This window comes from Marmota marmota, unplaced genomic scaffold, assembly GCF_001458135.2.
Source record: "Marmota marmota marmota unplaced genomic scaffold, marMar, whole genome shotgun sequence".
Lineage (NCBI taxonomy): Eukaryota > Metazoa > Chordata > Mammalia > Rodentia > Sciuridae > Marmota > Marmota marmota.
The window spans coordinates 42,690,538-42,710,460 of record NW_025999900.1 but is presented as its reverse complement, the minus strand read 5'-3'; the positions used below and the strand labels follow the sequence as shown (position 1 = coordinate 42,710,460).

Genomic DNA, 19,923 nt, shown 5'->3' with positions numbered 1-19,923 from the left:
TCCCAGCAACTCAGGAGGCTGAGGTGGGAGGATCACAGGTTTGAGGCCAGCCTCAGCAACTGAGTGAGATCCTGTCTCAAAATAAAAAATAAAGAGGGCTGGGGATTAACTTAGTGGTAGAGTGCCCCTGGGTTCAATCCCTAGTACCAAAAGAGAAAAAAAAATATTAGAAATATATTACTAATGTTCTGATAAAGAAATATTCCATATTAATCCAAATGAAGAAACATTTATTAAGTGCTTACTGTGTGTTCTATTTATATGTTTGTTCTATGGGAATCTACAGGTACACCTTGAGAGAACCCCTGGCATTGAATTCCAACTTTCCTGGTCCTCTGCAGGATGGTTGCAAAGTCTTCCCCCTGCTGGCTAACATCTTGGCTCTAAAAGCAGGACTTGAAGTCAAAAATGTCACACTCTTCTTGTTACCACAAGCTAACCAGGGGCTGCAGATGCAGGAGGCATAGAGCTTATCAAGTGCGGAGGAAGGCTAAATTTTCAATGAAATGAATCAAGTTGAGACACTGGCACTTGCAATCTGTAAGGTTGACTGTAATAGTTTTGCATGTGTGATTTAGATTTGGAATACTACATGTTCAACAATATTCTGTTTGCCTTATCTCCCATTCTTTCCACAGATATATAGTTCTCTAAGGACTCAGGTATATCTGGAGCATTTAATGAGACAAATTAGATAGCACATGTCCTTTGTATGTGTCTGTAGTACCAAGTTAAATTACACATCATCATGGAATTTCAAAAAACTGGAGACAAAGAGAAGATCCAACAAACTTTCAGAGGGATAAGAAAAATTGGTTTCATAAACTATTTTCCAAAAAAAAAAGAAAAGAAAAAATAGGGACAAAATGTCATTAGAGGGCTGGGGTGGTGGCTCAGTGGTAGAGCGCTCGCCTAGCACGTGCAAGGCCCTGGGTTCGATCCTCAGCACCACATAAAAATAAACAAAATAAAATGAAAGTATTGTGTCCAACTACAACTAAAAAAAATGTCATTAGAGTTATCAAGCCTAGAAATGGTCCATTAGTGGAACAGTGCCTTCTGAGGAAAGAGTATTTCCTGCCTATAATTCTGTACCCAAGCTATCAAAAACTAAGTATGAAAAAGAATCAAACATGTCCCGACGTGCAGAGTTCCAAAAATGGGGACTGTCTTATCTCCCATCTCAGAAAGCTGCTAAAGGATATGCTCCACCAAAACAAGGGAGGAAACCTAGGAAGAATAAGATTGAAACAGGGATTCCAACACAAGGGACAGGTGACAGGAAGATTTTTCCATGCTAAAGGAAAAAATCACAGGTGGACGGCAAGCAATATGCCAAGCAGAAGAAGAGGCAGCCTGTTCAGACTGAAGCTGGTCTGAAGACTTGAGGGAAGATTTATTCAAGGTGATATTGGTGGTATTATTTTTTTTAAATATTAAGAGGAGGTTTCCACAATTGGGGGAGAATGAGGGATTGAACTAGTGATAAGAGCCATAAATATAGCTGAATAAATGGCAGAAAGTCATGATAAATTTTGGTGGAGCTGTGGAGGAAAGGAGAAATAAAATCATGGTATACCTTAAATGACTCAGCTGTTCATAGCATGGACACAATCAGATCATGTGAACACGGAAGGTCACATTATATAGACATCACCTTGGGTGATCTGACTTTTTTGGGAGGGTGGGGGAATGGGACCGGGCACACGTGTGTGGTGGTTGTCTGCCATATTGGAAAGGCTGTGTCTTGTGAACACTTAACATGGCAAAAATCAGGAAGCATCAGTGTACTCGTGCTATTTAGAACTTGGAGGTAAATACCAAAAGAATCATGGAGCTGTAAGCAGCTGTCAGAGAACAGGAAAGGGGGATAGGAAACTGGTATTTTTAATAGGTGACTGTTTCTCTTTAAACTATGCCTGATTCTCATTTTTTAAAAACAAAATAACCCTCCACATTTAAAAGTCAAATCAGATTAGATGGCGGTCTAGCTGCTTTCACTAAGATGTCTCGGAGTGTGGTCAACTCCATCCTGGATTTGATAATATGGTTGCTAAGAGGGACACCAAGACTCCAACCCTGGAATCTCAAAGGAAGGGATGTCCCCTTAGCTAACCTGTGACCTGCAACACTGCAACCAGGATATCACCACCTCAGAAAAATCAATGTGTGGTCAGAGGCCTTAGTAGCCACATCCTAATCTTGTTGGCCCTTCTGCGACCTTTTTGTTATTTTAAATATCTTTCATATTTAAAGAAGATTCTAGAAAGTCTCATCCCTTCCAGTTACAACTCAACTCTGTCTGGTCATCCAAAGAGGCATGCTGCTGTCTGCTCCTCTGGAATCCTGTGGATGGACGGCAGCTGGCCCACAGTCATGGAAACCCAAAGCCTGAGAACCTCCCTCCTCACACTCGGCACCCACTGGCTCCTCACCTTCCCTCCTCTCCCTTCCCACCACCGCCATCTTAGTTCTCTGTCATGGCTTCTCACCTTGGCCTGGCCACTGCCTCCTCCTTGTTCTTACTCCTTCCATTCACCATCACCTGTTTCTTGGGGCTTTCCAGTTCTCTTCAGGTCTCTCCCCCTCTAGCTCTCAGAGGGCTCCCACTCCTCAGCTTAGCACACAAGTCCTTTGTGGCGTGGCTCTGGCCGCATCTCTGGCCACCACCCACAACCCCCTTTTGCTCCGGATGGGTAGAACCAGCCGCTGCTCCACCAGTGTTGGGAAGCCACCGCCCCGCCTGTGCTCCTCAGTGCAGGGCCTGCCCATCGCCTCCAGGAAGCCGACCCCATGCCCAATTGTGATCTAGAAGCTACTTCCCCACGCGGCACGTGCACCTGATAGGAGATCCTGCCATCCTTTCTCATAAATGCTGATCGACTCCAACTCGCCCACTTCCTGTGAGTTCCATTCATGTTTAAACCCCAACCTTAGCTCCATATCTGGCTCACAGAAGGGACACAAAGGACTGACTTGACTTCTCGGGTACATTTCTTCGGGGAGATGACCTCAAACAGACGACAACATGGCCCACTTGTTCCGGACACTCAGGTCTCCTTTCTTCCTTTTGTTTCCTTCTGTCTTTTCCAGGGTGCCTCCCCCGTAGTATTTGGGCCCCACTACCACCCTTCACAAAGCCCAAAGGGTGGGACAGTTGGGAGGGCCTCCCTGTGCCAAGGGGAAGTCTGGATTCCCTCCTTGATCAGATCCTCTCAGTTCAGGGCTTTTCTGAGTCTGTCCTTGAAGGGATGTGCCCAGGGCCTGCCCAGACCTGAGGGCAGAGGAAGACCCGCTCTCCTTAGGAGAGAGTGGAGATGAGGACTCCTCCCTGGACATTGTGTCTAGGACAATGAAGCCGATTTCTCAGGTCCCTGGAAAGACAGGAGATTCTGGAAAGGCCTTAGATGGAGTTAGTCCTTCACTAAAGAAAAGGCCCAGGGATGAGGGTCCCATTTTATTTCCTCAGCTGGGTGTACTGGAGTGTTTAGGGCCGCCCACCTTCTTTCTTCTTACCTTTTATGTATTTTAAGTATTAATTAGAAAACAAAGATGTTGCTCCCAACTCCAGATATGAGAAAGACCTAACTAAAACACACCAGTCGAAGAGGAAGGAGATATTTAAATGGTTTGGTTTTGCATAATCTATAGAAAGCCCAGTTTGCATAGCCGACCAGAGGAACTACTTTGTGACAGCTACATTTGTTGGTTGTCAGGGGAACAGTCAGAGGTATGTGGATGACAAAGCAGAGGGGCACTGACTAACTGGGCAGGGTCATTGGGCTGGAGCCATCACTCTGGAGGAAGGACAGACAGGCTCTTCTGGCTCAGCCTCTGAGTTTGTCAGGGATTAAAGGGTAAACCCCAGACCCCAGGGAACTGGGTGGGAACCATTCATTCATGTACCTCCTGCAGGCCAGGCCCTGTGCTGGGTGAAGGGGAAACAAACCCAACAAAGATGAGTTTCTTGCCCTCAGAGATCCACGGACCGCTACTGTGAGACTGGATCATCACTGGGAGCACAGTGAGGGCCATGGTCAAGTTCCAGGCTCGCTCATGGGTCGACCAAGCGAGGGGCAAAGGGAGCTTCTCAGGGAGAGGTTTGGACAGCGTCTTGAGCAATCAGTAGGACTTGCCCAGACCGTGGCAGGTATTGAGGATCTCGTGGTCCCTCCTGCCCTCGAGGAGCTTGTGGTCTAGGTGGAGGACGAGTGTCAAACACTTCCATACACAACTAAGGAAAATCATGGTCGGTGCGGTGAGTGTTGGTGACAATTACAAATGTCCTAGATCTTAAGTGAGATCTTGAGGGAGGGTGGAGCTCCCTGGGAGAGGTGGCGCAGGCTGTAACCCCACAACTTAGGAGGCTGAGGCAGAAAGAAGGATCCCAAGTTCAAGGCCAGCCTCAGCAATTTAGTGAGGCCCTGTCTCAAAATTTAAAAAAAGGACTGGGATGTAGCTCAGTGGTAGAGGACCCCTGGGTTCAATCCAAAAAGAAGAAGGAGAAGGAGAAGAAGAAGAAAACTCATTTGGCAAAAAGAGGGCAAAGGGCATTTCTGGAAGAGAGAACAGAATATATGCAGGCCCTGAGCCAGGAGGGAGCAGGGCCCTTGGAAGGAGTTGACCCAAGCCAGTGTGGCTGGATCAGAGTGAGGGAAAGAGGTGAGAAGAAGTGGGTTGGCGCAGGCCTTATTAAAGGGATTAAAAAAAAAACAAAACTCTATCTTAAGAGCAAAGGGAGCCACTAGAGGTCTGAAGCAGGTAAGAGACTCATCAGAATTGTCACTTGGCGAGATTCTGGTTATTCCGAAGAGAATCCAGTGGTGGTGGGGACAGAGAGACCTCTTGAGAGGCTGTCATGGTCACCAGGTGAGAATGGATTCTACTTCAACAAGAACAGCAAACAGGTTAGAGAGGGGTGGGCAGGTACGGTGGGCTCTGGGCTTGCACTGTGGAGTACAGGTGGGGAGGTCAGAATCAGGACAACACCTGCCTGGGTTTCCGGGGGGACTGTCAGGGCAGATGGAGCTGCTACCCAGAGGGAGACCTGCAGCAGCAGCCTTAAAATCTTACAGAGAAGGAAGTGAAGTTGCAGAGGAATAGCGCCTGGGAGAGATTGCTGGCTTCCTGTTACACTCCCCGCTGAACTTGACGGTGTCTTCCACTCGTCCTTACCACTGCCTCAGTGGCTCCCGGACGAGGCCAGAGAATCGACTTTAAATTCTGAGTGTGGATTCCCACGGAGACCCAGGAGTCACATTTGATGGAAGGAAATGCGTGCAGAGCTCCTCTCGCCTCTGTAGCAATTGGTATGGCCATCCTGTCCCCCTCGCCTCCTCCAGGTGAGGGTGCTGTGGGTGGGGGCGGGGGTGGGGCTGCTCTGATTCACCTGAATCTGTGAATAAGTAGAAAAACGAGAAATAAACAGTTCAAAACAAACCCCAAAGGGAGATGGATTCCTTCTAAGCTCTTCCAAGCCAGCTGTGGTGGAAGCCCCTGCTGCCCGGTGCCAATCAGCCTGGATGGTCCTTGAGAGCACCACCTGGGGTCTCCCATGGGGAAACCCAGGGTGCTGGCTGTACCCGGCTTTTCTCCAGTCACTTTTTCTATGCACTGGAGAGTTGGTGGTAAATGACAGGAGCCCAACTTGAACCAGCCTAACCAGAGAGGGTGGTTTCGAGAACACTGAGATGGGGGAGGGAGATGGTCACAGATGTCATGGAGGAGTTGACGGGTCTAGTGGCAGGAAGGGCAGGGTGTGGCTGAAGGCCCTGGAGCAACCAGAACCTAGGGATGCAATATGCTCAGGACTCTTGCCTTCTCTGATTCTTCCTGACCGTCTGCTCCCATCGTCCCTCTTCCTGAAGACAGTCTCCAGAGGACAGTCCAACATGGCAGCCAACCCCACTGGATATCATCTCTTAACAGTTTCAGCTGCCTGGGAGAGACTGTGCAGACATTTTTATCCTAAATGCAAACTCCCCGGTGCCCATGCCCAGCCTCATCAACCATAACCATAACTTTGGCAGCAAGGGACTTATATAAGAACAGGGCAGCTCCCAAAAGCTGTTGGAGTGGAACAGGGGCAGGTCTCAGAATGAGATCAGCAATCCACCAGCCAGATAAAATGATGATGCCTTCCACTACCTGTATGCATCGAGAGTCGAGTACCTTTAGAAATGAGGCACCTACCACAAAAGTTGTTACACCTCTTTTCTTCTTTGGATCGTTCGTTCAAAGAAATGTGAATCTGTGCTCCTGGGTCTACATCATTCATCTCTGACTTAGAGTTAACTGTTTTCTTGTTTTCCTTTTAAGCAGGGATCATTTTTTGTTTGATTTTCATTGACAGAGTCTTTACAAACAAAGCTGCAACATTCTATCAAAAAATAAAATGAAATAAATGAAATGAAATGAGGCACCCAGGTCCCTGTTCTGCCAGTGCTCGGTGACATCATCCACTTGAAAGGACCATCTCATTTACCACGGTGTGACTCAGGAGCATCGCCACCTTCAAGGGCTGCCTGTATCCAGAATTTCTCATGCACAGTGATCTGTGTGATTCTGAAGATGACTCAAGAACCCAAACGCAGCTTCGTAGCTGCAATTATTTCTGCAGATACAATATTTGTACGGATCTCAGTATGACTGTTTTCCTTTCTGGTCTTTCCTGACTTATTTTTCATTCCCTAACTTCCTGTTTCGTCCCCAGTGCTCCCAAGAACTCATTTATCTTTCCAACAGGAGAGCATGTTTTTGGCTTTCTGACCCCCAAAGTCCAGACTGACCGACTGAAACTCTGCTTCTGAGCAGGGGTCCAGACACCAGTGTTTTGAGATCATTTCAGGTGGTGTGGGGATGACTCAAGGGTGGCAGCTGTCCAGTCCCAGGAGGACAGGCTGCCCTGTCTGGGGTGGTGGGACACACTCCTAGCACCCACTTCTTCCCATCCCTAACCTTCACCCTGAGTATCTGGCTTACCTCCTCTGATCCCTCCTCCACACCTGTCTCCACCTCCGCTTTCTCATCTGTGTGCCCCCCACCTCCCACCTTCCTGCCCTTAAGCTATAGTTTGGATATTTAATGTCCCCAAAGGCTCCTGTGCTAAAGGCTCGTTCTCCAGCTTGGTGCTATTGGAAGGTGGTGGAACTATTAATAGGTGGGGCCTAGTGGGAGGTCTTCTGGTGACTTGACGGGATAGTGGGACCCCAGGTCTTTCCTCTGCCTCTTTTCCTTCCTTCCTTTGCTGAGGATTGAATCCAAGGCTTCACACGTGCCAGGCAATTGCTTTTTCACTGATCTGCACCCCTGGCTTTGCTTCCTCTTTTCCTTCTCTTCCCAATATGAGATGAATGGCTTTTCTCCACTGCATGCTCCCATGGTCTCCCTGCCACGATGTGCTGAAGCAATACAGGCCCCAGAGCAGCAGGGCCAACTGAGCAGGGACTGAGACCTCCATAACTGTGAGCCCAAGGAAGCCCTCTGCTTCTATAAACTGGTTATCATAGGTATTTGTTACTGTAATGGAAAACTGACTAACTTTAGGGCCTGTTCCTGAGACATGACCCACGTTGCACCCAACTCCTCAGCACCCCTTCACTGGACTACACCTGCCCAAAGCAACTGGGCCAAGTGACCAAGGACTGAAACATCTGAAACCACGAACCCGGATGAAACTTTCCTCCTTTAGATAGCTTTTCTCTGGTATTTTGTCACAGCAATGAAATGCTGACTAACACACTCCGGTTAATAACAATTCGTTGAATATTTCAAGATGACTGGTAGAGAGGATTTTGAATGTTCCCAACACAAAGAAATGATCCATGTCTGAGTGATGTATATGCCAGTTATCCTGATCTAATCATTGTATATTATATACATGTATTGAAATATCACCCCAGAAATGTATACAACTGACTGTGTCGCTTACATTTTTCCAAACATTTAGAAATATGTTGACTTTAAAGATTAAGTGAATAACAGTAGAGACGTTTCACGGAGGCCACAGAAATGGTGGCGATGATATGTTGACTGAGTTAGAGAGATAAGTGTAAATCGAGATAGGAAATAGTTACCAGATTTATGTGATGGCAACGGCTGTGTTGTATAATTGCTCTGTTGGTGTGGCCCAGCTCTACCGGTGAATCAGGTAACCACAATGTGAAACTACTGACACAATCTGTTTCCATCTCCCCACAGCCTCGGTGGCACATGGCAGGGACTCATTCTCCCTCATGTGCCTGGACCCACGTATCATCTCAAAACCTTGCTTCCCTCTGTATCCCAGACACTCACTTCCTTTGGAAGGTGACATAGCCCTACCATCTCCAGGGCTGTCAAAAGGCTGCCTGTGGCCAGTGGGTTGGACAGGTTTGGGGCATCAGAAAGGTCTTGACATTGCTACAATTAGTGAGGGGTGGAAAGAGGGCAGGGATGGGGGTGCTGGGGTAGTGATATTCATTCATTTATTAGCTTAGCAAACATTGTTGTCCTAACTGTGTGTCTGGCACTGCTCCAAGCACAGGGGACGTCATGGTGAACATATTGACAGTGTCCTGAACTTCTTGAAATTCATAACCCCTGTGGATAAGACAGTCCACGGAGCTTGCACAGTATCATGCAAGGTAGCAAAATAGAGGGCGAGACAGTAGTTAGGGGAGACCTTTCTGGGGAAGAGCAGTTTGAGCTCAAGCAAGGGAAGAAGCCACATGGAGGTCACAGTCAGGACTCTGCAGCCGGGAGGCAGGTCAAGTCTTCAAGAGGAGACGCTAGGGGGAACCGGCCCTGTGTCCACTTAGAAGCCAAGGGACTCACGAGCACCCAGTGTGTAAAGCAGGAGGACTTAGGAACACACTCAGCTTCCAAATGTGCCCCAGGGTGCACGTGTACACCCAGCAGCGACAGCAGCACCCCCTGGCATGAAGCGGAGGGCAGTTCCGTGACCTAACGTCACTACTCAGGACATCTAACTCGGAGGAAGAACAGGGACTAGTATTTTGATGGCTGCAATTTGTTTTTGAGGCCAACGACTCGAACCACTCAGCCAGCTGAGCCTCCACTGAAACCCAGACGATCAAGATAAGGTTGGCATCAGACATGATAGAAATCATGGCACGGCACATTCTATTTAGTTTCAGTGCATCTGCCTCCCGGATTCCCCTCTCTTACCCTCGCTCCAGTCTCCAGCTATCTTATTCCCTCTCTAGTCTCCTGTGAATCAGAAAAACTAGGAGGAGGAGTGGCAAGTGAAAATTCTGTCTACAGTGTGAATGGCTGATATGACAAAGTGTCACCTCTCACTAGGAGCATTTGCTTTTGATTCTAACAAATGTTGCAAGTCATAGGAACAACGTTTTAAGAATAGGATTTGAGGCCGAAGGAGGTCACCTGTTTTTAGGAAAGTATATGTATGTGGGGGGGGGGGTTAGGCTGGGATTGGGGCAGGTTCTTATGTATGTCCCTGGGATCCTGTTCCAGGGCCCCCAGTCATCTCTCGAAAGAACTCATCTCTCATTTGCTGCTCTCCGAGGGCACTTGACACGGTCACTTTAGCATGAGAACATTTTGTCAAAGGGAAATTTTAGCATCTTTAAAAAGCTATAAAGCTTGTAATCTTTCACAAATTAGTATAAAGTAATACACCCAAGTCTTCCTCCAGTTCCAGACTTTATCATATCCTTCATTATCTCTCTTTCTTCCTGCTTACCAGCAGTGACATGCATCAGGTGACAAGTCGGAATGTCCCCTGAGTCAAAGATCTCGCCTCACCTCAAGAGAGCTGACTCCCTGCAGGTACAGGAGACTCCGGGCTCACTAAACTGTAACAGCTGAAGAGCTCTTGATGTCTTCCAGCCTCGCTCAGATCCAGGCTGCTGCCCTGGAGCATGTTTTCTACCAGCAGCTGTGTTTCTTGTGTCTGGGGGGATGGCTGTGTTTTTACCCAGGGGTCTACCCAAATTTAACGAGCACACATGTATTTTATAAAGGGTAGAGATGGATGGTTGGTGTAAGATATTCAAAACAGTCCAATGACTCCCCCAGCAAATGTAAGAAATCACTAATTTATAGATCTAATCTATATATCTCAGGTTAAAGAAAAATTTGCTTTATAAATGTCACCTGATACCCGCCCTTGCTGTGTGCACTGTGTTGATATTTTCACTATGGGCAACCAGTTTAGATCATACAAAATCAAATATAGATTTCTTGACCCAAATACGAGCTTCAGAGGCAGTCTTTGAGGACTTCGCAGAGAAGTTCCTGATTCATTTTGGGTGGAGTGAGGCACGTGTTTTGCAAGACCGTCGTGCTTTGGGGAGGTGACCCTTATTCTCCTTCTATAAAACAAACATAACAAAAATTTGGATCTAAAACAAACAAACAAAAAAATATTTAGCCTCTGGCTTCCCTGGTTCAGGTGAGCTGAGGTTGAAAGAAGAGCCAGAAAGAGCTGTAAAGTGCCCGGGTGAGAATTGCTTCTGCTTCTCTGTCACCTGTCATGACCGTATTGCAATCAAGACTGAAATCATTCCTCAGCCACACGTTTCAGATTGAGGTAACTTCTTACTGCCTTAAAGGTCAAGAAAGCCAATCGGCTGACACAGGCCTTTCTCCCCTGCCAGTCTGCCCCCGTTGGCGGTTGAGTCATCTTGTCTGGATGCCTGGGCTGACAAAAACAGGTTTCAACAGGTGAGTCCACTGGCAGAAGCAGGGTGGCAGAACAGCATGGTGGAGCAGGGCTGTTGTGTTGGAATCTGGGGATCAGGTTGGATCCCCGCTCTGCGAAACCATGTTGACCTCATCGGGCTTTGGATGAAATTAGACACCGCTGCCTAAGAAGGTACCAGGGAGATGGTTGGCGCTTGACAAATGGAACCAAACGGGACTTACACTAAAGACCGAGGGCAGCCTAAATGGGGATGTGATCCACTTTGACCTTCACAGTGAAATGCCTTCAGAGGTTGTGTATGGAGACCAGGTTGATCCCTGAACCCATGGAGATTTGCATCCCTGCCATTCATTCACACAGCCGTCCGTCTATCTATCTACTTATTTATTTGTTATCTTTGCAGTACTGGGGGTTGAGCCCAAGGGTGCTCTACCTCTAAGCTACATCCCCATCCCTTTTGTACTTTTTAGTTTGAGACAGGGCTTTGCTAATTTTCCCAGGCTGGTCTTGGCCTGGTGATCTTGCGTCAGCTTCCTGAGTGGCTCAGATTTCAGGCATGTGTCACCGCACCCAGCTCACATATCTCTTTAGAGCTGTGCCCAGGGAGACACTGTGAAGAAGCCCAAAGAGGTGCCAGCCCACAACTAGAGTTCAACGGTCTATCCAAGCCTCAGCCAAAGGAGTGGTTGGCTACCAGAGGTGGACCTGTGGAGAGGTCCAGTTCTCTCTAAGATGCAGAGAGGGATGCGGAGGGAACCAGGTTGGTGGGTCTCCACAGTTCCACGTCCTGACACTAGGTGGCAGCATCAACCGAGGACGGCCGCTCTAGTGGTTTGGGCTGTGATCTTGGGAAATGCGCCCCTTCTGAGCTCAGGCTGGCTATGCAGCTCTGACTTTGGAGGCATCAAAGATGAGTCTGAGTCCTGTCTCCATACTTGGCTGTGTGACCTTGGGAAAACCCTTTAATCTCTTGTGATCAAGTTTCTTATCTGTACAATGGGAACGCTGTCCCTAAAACAAGAATACAGAAAATGAGGTAATGATCAATGGCAGTCACTATCCTCCCTCGCAAGAAGCTTAATGGCAGAGTCCCCTTCCTTCTCCATGCACCACTCTTAGTTTGGACCTTTCTCTTTCAAGAGCACCCAATGCTTATTTCTAGTAAGCACATAGATAAATATTTTGGGGTGGGTGAGTGAGAAGGCAGGGGAAGGTCTGTAGTGTTATTCTTCTAGAATAGACTCAACTTTCCCTCTTCCTTCCATTCCTCCTATACTTTCTCTTTCTTTTTATTTTCTTTCTTCTACCCAAGGTGTCTGTGTGTGTGTGTGTGTTAATTTTATATGTTTTTAAAAATATGTAAGCTAACCACCTGCTCTATGCAAAGCCCTTGGCTAGGCAGGGACAGGTGGGGACCAAAGGGAGAAGAAAGCAGAGTTATAAAGACACACTGGTTGGGGCTGGGGATGTGGCTCAAGTGGTAGCGCCCTCGCCTGGCATGCGTGCAGCCCGGGGTTCGATCCTCAGCACCACAAACAAAGATGTTGTGTCCACCGAAAACTAAAAAATAAATATTAAAAATTCTCTCTCTCTCTCTCTCTTAAAAAAAAAAAAAAGACACACTGGAGAGCCCCTTCTCCTGAGGTGCTCACAGCCCCCTAAGTGCTAAGCTGATATCCAGGTGGTATGCACCCAGTGCAGCTGAACTGATTGTAGTTCCTCTGTCAACAGCCCCTGCCCAAGTGCCCCACCATGAGCAAAGTGGAGGCAAGCTTTGACCCTGCTCCAGTCCATTCTGATTGCCTGGCCTGAATTTTGAATCTTGCCCCTGAACAGATGGGCTGGTATATCAGCCAACTTTGTGTTGCTATAACAAAATACCTGAGGCAGACTCCTTATGAAATAAAGGGATGTTTATTTAGCACTCATAGTTTTGGAGGTTTGAATTCAAGGTCAGGTGGCCTTATTTTTTTGGGGTCTCTAGCAATGGCAGGAGCACATAGTGGATTGAGCAGTCACATCTTAGGAAGATATTCTTTTCCTCTGTGGTCCAGAGGACTGTTCTTTGTGTGGTGTTTGTGTGTGCAGAGTGTGGGACATGGGCAGCGGTGATGCAGTCAGAACAACTTCCATTGCCCATCGTCATGGAAGCAGAGCTTTGAGTAATAGAATGGAGACTGAGGAGTGGACTAAGGTGGATCTGCTTTGGCAGAGCCCTGTTCAGGACTCCAGCTTGCCTTTTCTGTGATCCTGGCCCTTGCCTCTGTCTGATAGGTGACATCTAGACATAAGACTAAAAGCTGGACAACAGTGTAACTAAGCAGACACAATTCTCTACCCGACTTCCTCACACTGGGGCTCCTGTCCTCAATTCCTACCATCTCCATGGGAGTGAGTCCCTTCTTTTAATTTCTGCTCTTTGTGGTGTGTGTGTGTGTGTGTGTGTGTGTGTGTGTGTTGCTGGGGATCAAACCCAGGGCCTCATGCATTTGGGCAAACACTCCACCCCTGAGCTATATCCCCAGCCCTTATTCCTGATCTTAAAAGTTCTGATTAATGCTTACTGTCCTTATGTGGGTCAAATGTTTATTTTTTAAAATTGCATTCCATTGTCAGAATAAGAATCATCTTGGATTTTACATTCCTAGAAGGTGGGCACCATGCTCCATCCATCCATTCATCCATCCACCTATCCATCCATCCATCTGGCTATCCATTCATCCATCCACCTATCCATCCCTCCATTTATTCACTCCACGAATATTTATTGAATTCCCACGTGTGGCAGGCTTGATGCTATTGTGCAAGGAACTGAGAAGACAAAGATGGGTAAAATGGGAGCCAACTCTGCCCTTATGAAACTTGGGGTCCCATCACAGAGGCAGATGTTAACCAAAGAGCCACACAGATCAATGTGAATTTCAGTCCATTTATGGTTATGAAGTGAGACCAAGTGGTGCCGTGAGACCACGTGGTCATGGGGTTCTGAGTTAGCCTGGAGATCAGACAAAACTTCCCTCAGCTGATATGTGAAGAAAAGGTGGAAGTTAAAAAGATGGATGGGGAGTTAAGACTGAACAGCAGGAGCTGTGTTCTGAAGTGGAGGGGGCTAGAGAATTGGGGGAGCGGGTAGAGCCCGGGCAGAGGAAAGGAAGCGAGTGAAGAGCCCGGGGACAGATGCTGCAAGGTCTCCAAGGTCCCAGGGTGTTTCTTCATTTTAGTAGTGACCTTGAGTGACGCTTAGACCCAAATCATGCCGGCATTTCATGTGGGGTAGGGCTGGCTTCACTTAGAGAAGGTGTGCTTATGGGGGTGGGGGCAGGCTGGGACCACCTGGTGCTGATCTGATTCTCAACCCCAGTGACACAACTATAAAGAGCTGATCTCTATCAACAGGGACCTGTCTATGGCTGCAGATGGTTTGGAAAATATGGTCGCTGTCTTCCAACACCTCTAGATAGAAGAGTGAGAGATGATGCCTTTAACTTTTCAGACATGGATGCTTAGGAGAAAAAGATAAAATCTCATGGCTGTCCCTGGGTCTCCACACTTTAGTATTCTCTGTATTTGGCCAGGGAAGCTTATTAAAAATGAAGACCGTGGGCCCTACCTGAAGGACGACTGAAAAGTCAAAAGAGGTCCAGGAAGAGTTAATGAAGCAAGGTGTGGTCCAGGTCATGACCTCTCTAGGCTGGCCAAGGCATGGGGTTTGTTTCCAAGGGAGAAGGGATGGACAGTGTCAGGGTAGGTTGGTGGCTGATGGGCCAGCGCTCCCGGAGCTCTGCAGCCAGCTGCAGGGGCTCTCAACATCTGTGCTACTAAGGCTGGAGGCTGGATCTGTCTTTGCCGTAGAGGCTGCCCTGTGCCTTCCAGCACGTTCAGTAACATCCCTGGCCTCTACCCATGAGGAGCCAGCAGCAGCTCTCTTCCAAGCTGTAACAACTGAAAATGTCACCTGACACTGACATGGTGGGTGTGGGTGGAGGGTGTCACCCCTAATCGAGAACCCCTGAGCTAGGGGAATTGTATAAATCCTCTGCTTGGTCCTTGGTCCCTTTGGCTCCTGCATTAGACAGAAGTAGGTTAAGTTGCATTTAAATTGAAAACCCAGTTCACAGGAGTGTCACCGAATGAACTCTCTCCACGGTCACTTAAAAGAGGTCCAGAGGTTGGCCGTCTAGAGCTGTATCACCATCCCGTTTCTTCAGGATTATCAGGGACCTGGAACCTCTTTCCTTCCCGCAAGCATTGTTTTCTCATAGTCTCAAGATGGTTTCCTCACCTTTTAAAGAACTTATCCTTCCCATAAGCCCTACCTAGCAATTTCTGCTGAAGTCCCGTGAGCCAGAACTGTGTCTCGTGGCCATCTCTAGCTGCAAGACCGTCTGGGAGATGTGATTTTTTTCCATCAGGGCACATTGCTATCAAAATGAGGGTTTTGAAGTATGGAGAAAGGAAAGGTCACCTTTGGGAGGGCAAGAATCAGTCTCTGCCACCTCTCCCAACCTGGGTTTCCAGGTGCAATGCCAACTCAGCAGTCTCTCTATAGGAATCTTCCAGAGCAAGCCAGACAAACCACCTGAGTAGCAGTACAGATTTTTACTAAATTCTTCCAAGGCGGGGGTGGGCGGGATTCCTTATCTTTGCCTACCAGTGGATTGTTGAAACCAGGATCAGTTACTATTTTGTTTTGTTTTGTTTGTACTGGGGGTTGAATTTTGGGGCACCTAATCCCTGAGCTACATGCCCAGTCCTTTGTCTTTTTTGTTTTGAAACAGGATCTTGCTCAGTTGCTGAGGCTGACCTCAAATTTGCAATCCTCCTGCCTCAGCCTCCCGAGTTGCTGGGATTACAGGTGTGCACTGCAGTGTCTGGTTCCAAGATTGGCTTTTTATTTTATTTTCCTGGAAAGGGACTAATTCAAATTACATATCCATTGGTCAAAAACCAAGATATTTTGGAGAGATCTGTCTCTGGTCCCTTCCATCTTCCACTCCCCTGGTACTCACTCCCACAAGGCCCCAACAAGAACTCCATTAAATGCCTCCTCCACGTACTTGCTATGAAGCTTCTGAGGCCACCGTTAGGAACCCATTCCTTTGGGCCAAGCATTGCTGTCCCCAGCTGCCTCTTGATATGCCAGTCCTGTCGATCAGAGATAGAAGAGTATGGAGTCTTTCCTACCTAGGCCTTTTTCTCTCTTTGGAATTCCTGAGCAGCTTTGGGATAGGTGAAACCAGTGGAGGAGAAGGGGACAAGGTCAGAGGATAGTGATAGCCTGTCTGACCCGAAAAGAACTGGGACACTCAGCTGTCTCGCCTCCTCCACCGCAAAGCCGCAGCCACAGCCACAGCTGCTACATTCAGGAGCAGTGCTGGTAAGTGTGGGTCCAGCAGACGGCAGCCCTGTGACCTCTGGGTTGAGAGTGTCTCCCTTGTTCTCCCCACCCACGCTTCTCAACCTGAGGACCGAAAACCTGGCTTTCTGGTAATTTGCTTCGGGGGTTCACTCAGGGACTTAACGCTGCTAGTCAGATGGGACAGCAGGTGGGGAAACCAACATTCCCCAGAAGCCCTCAGGTCAAGGCAACTGATTGACAATGAGGGAGGCTATTTTGCATCCATTTCTTGCTCCACAGGGCCTTCCCGTAGCCTTGGGCTTTCTCGGGTGACATTGCTGACCTAGACTAGTGTGACAGATTGGCAGCCCTCTGCAGTACTATCTTCAAATTCATGCAAAAAAGTCCCTGCTCTGGACTTCCCGACACTAGGGGAACAAGCCCTGGCCTCCTCTTGCTGCACCCTTCCCACGAGGCAAGGAGTCCTTAGGACCAAGAAGACATAACCACCCAGAGCTCTCTGTCTCCTCTTTAGACCATGCCCCAGAAGCCCAGAACACAGAATCCCCTGAGTTGTCCCTGACCTGCCTTCCTAGAGCTATGGCTCTCTTCCCCAGACACTTCTTCTTGAGGGTGGGTCAGGCCACTGGTCTATGCATCCCAGACCCAAGGTGGCCAAGGGATGGCTGTCTGTGGGGGTGGAGATGGGTAGAACCTGGTATTGCAGTCTGATGTGACCACAAACATGAACTTGAGGCCCAGGAAGAGCCAAGGTAGGGACAGGGAGAGGGCACACTGCAGCCTGAGGGCTGTCTCTCCCCTCATAACCTCGTGTCAATAGAAAACGCAGCACCCAAGAGTTCTCAATTCAAAGCTGGCCTTTCAGGTTCAGATGAAGTTATCTTTGACCAAGAGAATGTATTTTATTGAGGATTTGGTAAACTTGGTTTATGACATTTAAATATTTAGATAGGATACGTGGCCTCTATTTGTACTCTTGCCCTGGGTCCTGCAAAGGGCAGGCTTGACCCACCCACATATTTTGTTGGTTTGCAGAGTATTTTTAAAATTGGGAGATTTCCGGATGGGGTGTTGTAGTTCAGGGGTACAGTGCCTGCCTAGCATGTGTGAGACCTTGGGCTCCATCCCCAGCAAATAATAATAATAATAATAATAATATAATAATAATTTGGATATTTCATGTAGAAATTCTGATTTAGATTTTTGTGACAAATTGGAAGAAACAGCAACCGCTGTGCCTGAATTCCCACATGGCCCCATGGAGTGAACTCTACACTCCATCCTCAGGTCGCCACACTCTCCAGCATTCCCTATTGTCCTATGTCCAGCGAGTTCCATGCATCTACCGTGTCTGCCTTAGGGCATTTGCATGTGGGTCACCTGGCCCGCCAGGAGGAGGCTGGGATGACAGAACAGCCCAGGTCAAAGCTCTGGAAGTTCAAGTCTCTACTCAATGGCTGCAGCTCCAATTTCCCCGTGTCGAGATGAGGTCAGCATTGGCACTTGCCCTAGCCTCAGCCGTCTGCCGTCTCTACCAGGCTGATCAGAAAGGAGAAGTGGAACTTTCTGGGGTCATTAGAAAGTGGAGAATGAAAGGGGAAGAGGAGCCCTTGCCGGGTGATGGGAACGGTGCACGTGAGCTCTGCATCTCTAGCTGTTCCTGGTGTCATTCAGAAGATGCCCGACACAGGTCATGTGCCTTTGGCGGGGGTTTCTGGGGGAAAATCACACAGGACAGCAGGGGTGGGAAGAACATTCTCTGACTGGAAGGAAGCTTGCCCTTGAAAAGCCAGGTCCTGGCAGGGCTAGCTGTCAAGGCAGCTGGGCTCAGAGTTCCAAAGAAAAATAAACTCTGTGCAGTGCACGTAACATCTGGAGTGATGGGCTACTTTGCTCTGCCCCTTAAACAGAGGAGGTGGGAAAGAGCTAGACAGAGCGTTAACACCAAAAAACCAGGTCCCAAAGGAATGGGATGCGAGAGAACCTCCTCTCCGCACACCCCAGTCCACACTGAGTCTCTCTGCACTGGGAGAGGAACCCCGTGTGCTATTTTGTTGGGAGACCAAAGGTTAAGATTCCAGATTCAACAATAAGTGCTGGTGAGGGTGTGGGGGAAAGATACGCTGATTCATTGCTGGTGGGACTGGCAAATGGTGCAACCACTGTGGAACCACAGTATGGAGAATCCTTAGAAAACTTGGAATAGAACCACTCTCTGATCTAGCTATCCCACTCCTAGGGCTATACCCAAAGGACTTAAAATCAGCATACTACTGTGATACAGTCACCTCAATGTTTATAGCAGCTCAATTCACAATAGCTAAACTGTGGAAGCAACCTAGATGCCCTTCAATAGATGAATGGATAAATAAACTGTGGTATATATACATGATGGAATATTACTCAGCATTAAAGAAGAATGAAATCATGGCATTTACTGGTAAATGGATAGAGTTGGAGAATATCATGCTAAGCAAAGTAAGCCAATCCTAAAAAACCAAAGGTCGAATGATTTCTCTGATAAGTGGATGCTGATCCATAAGGAGAAGGGGCAAGGAAAGAATGGAGGAATTTTGGAATGAGCAAGGGGGACCGAGGGGCAGGGAGGGGGGGGTGGGGAAGATGGTGGAATGAGATGGACGTTATTACCCCTATGCATGGGTATTATTGGACGAATGGTGTGACTCTACATCATGTACAACCAGGAAAATGAAAAGTTGTGCTCCATTTGTGTAAAATATAAATAAATTTTAAAAAAATGATTCCAGATTCTCCACAGGAAAGAAAGCGAGTATTTAGGGAAGGTCTTTGGAACCGTCTCCCAGTCTCTGAATTAAGGGTCTCTGCCCACTCCCCACATCCTGGACATTCATGGGCAGTAGCCTTGTCGGTGAGAGCCCCAGTGACTGCAGTCTGCTTCCAGAGGCCTCCCGGTCAGGCTCCTCCCTTGGCTGGGCCACAAGGAGGCCAGGTGACCACATGCTGGGAGCATCTCTTTTTGTTCAGGCCATGGTCTACAGGGTTTAATCCAACAGCCCAACACTGGCATCATCCAGAGGTGACGGGAGACACCGGGTAGAGCAGTCTGGAGTTGAAACCTGACCTCAAACCAGCCAGCAGGCTGAGGAGGCTCTGACCAGGGAAAGGGGCCAGCTCCTTCTTCCCCATCCCCCTAGCATGGCTGCCACCAGGGAAGGAGCCTGCAGTGACTGTCCTTCCAAAGGGCCAATGGATGAGATGGGGAGTGGCTACTGAGGCAGAACGGGAAGCCTGGCAAAACGACCCCTGTGGCTTGGTCCCCAGCTGGTCAGCAGAGGCCGTATATGCGGGCAGGCCCCCCTGGGTCTCTCCTGGGCACTATTGTGGGCGTGTGTGTGGTAGGCGGGCCTGCAGGCGCTCAGCCTGGGGGTCTCTGAGCAGGGGAAGAGGAGCACCTTGGCTTCAGATTCTGCCCAAAATAAAGACAATCCTGTTCCCTGAGCCCCTCAAAGTGCGCAGGTGCAGCCTCTGGGCCTCGAGGAGACGGGCATTTCACAGACTCTTTGTCGGCACTTTCTGAGGGAGGTGGAGGGGGTTCCTGTGAACAAGGGTGACCGGCCAGCTTGAGCCTAGGAGCTGCTTTCCGGGTTACTCAGATACCTGGCTCTGGGCCTGGCACACGGCACCCCCAGGAGTGGGCCGCATGGACGGGGCCGGCTGGCCGGGGAGTGCTGTGAGGGAGACAGTGTGTCCCCCTGGCCTCCATCATCCGGCGGCATCTGGCGCAGAGTCTTCTCCTGCTCACAGTCTAGAGAATGAGGCCAGGTGCGTTGGGAAGGTTGGGGATTCGGGAGGGCGTGGAGAGCAGATGTGGGGAGAGGGTGGAGATGCGTTGAGAGGTCCCCCTCCTCCCGGG

At 48.6% G+C, this 19,923-nt stretch overlaps 1 protein-coding gene across 7 annotated transcripts in view; it reads left to right on the top strand.

Annotated features, from left to right (window-relative positions):
* LOC107149406 (guanine nucleotide-binding protein G(I)/G(S)/G(O) subunit gamma-10-like) overlaps positions 1 to 19,923 on the top strand; it is a 55,855-nt gene that overhangs the window by 2,748 nt on the left and 33,184 nt on the right. Inside the window, exons 1-3 of one of the 7 annotated variants that reach the window (XR_001504389.2) lie at positions 2,693 to 2,903; positions 5,076 to 5,342; positions 6,353 to 7,977. The exons of 1 other annotated variant lie outside the window; for it this stretch is intronic. The gene's annotated coding sequence lies outside the window, so the exon portion shown is untranslated. Of the gene's footprint in view, positions 1 to 638; positions 758 to 2,692; positions 2,904 to 5,075; positions 5,343 to 6,352; positions 7,978 to 9,709; positions 11,843 to 19,923 lie in introns of those variants that run through there. 5 more of the 7 variants (XR_001504392.2, XR_007345909.1, XR_007345910.1 and 2 more) reach the window with 5 other exon arrangements.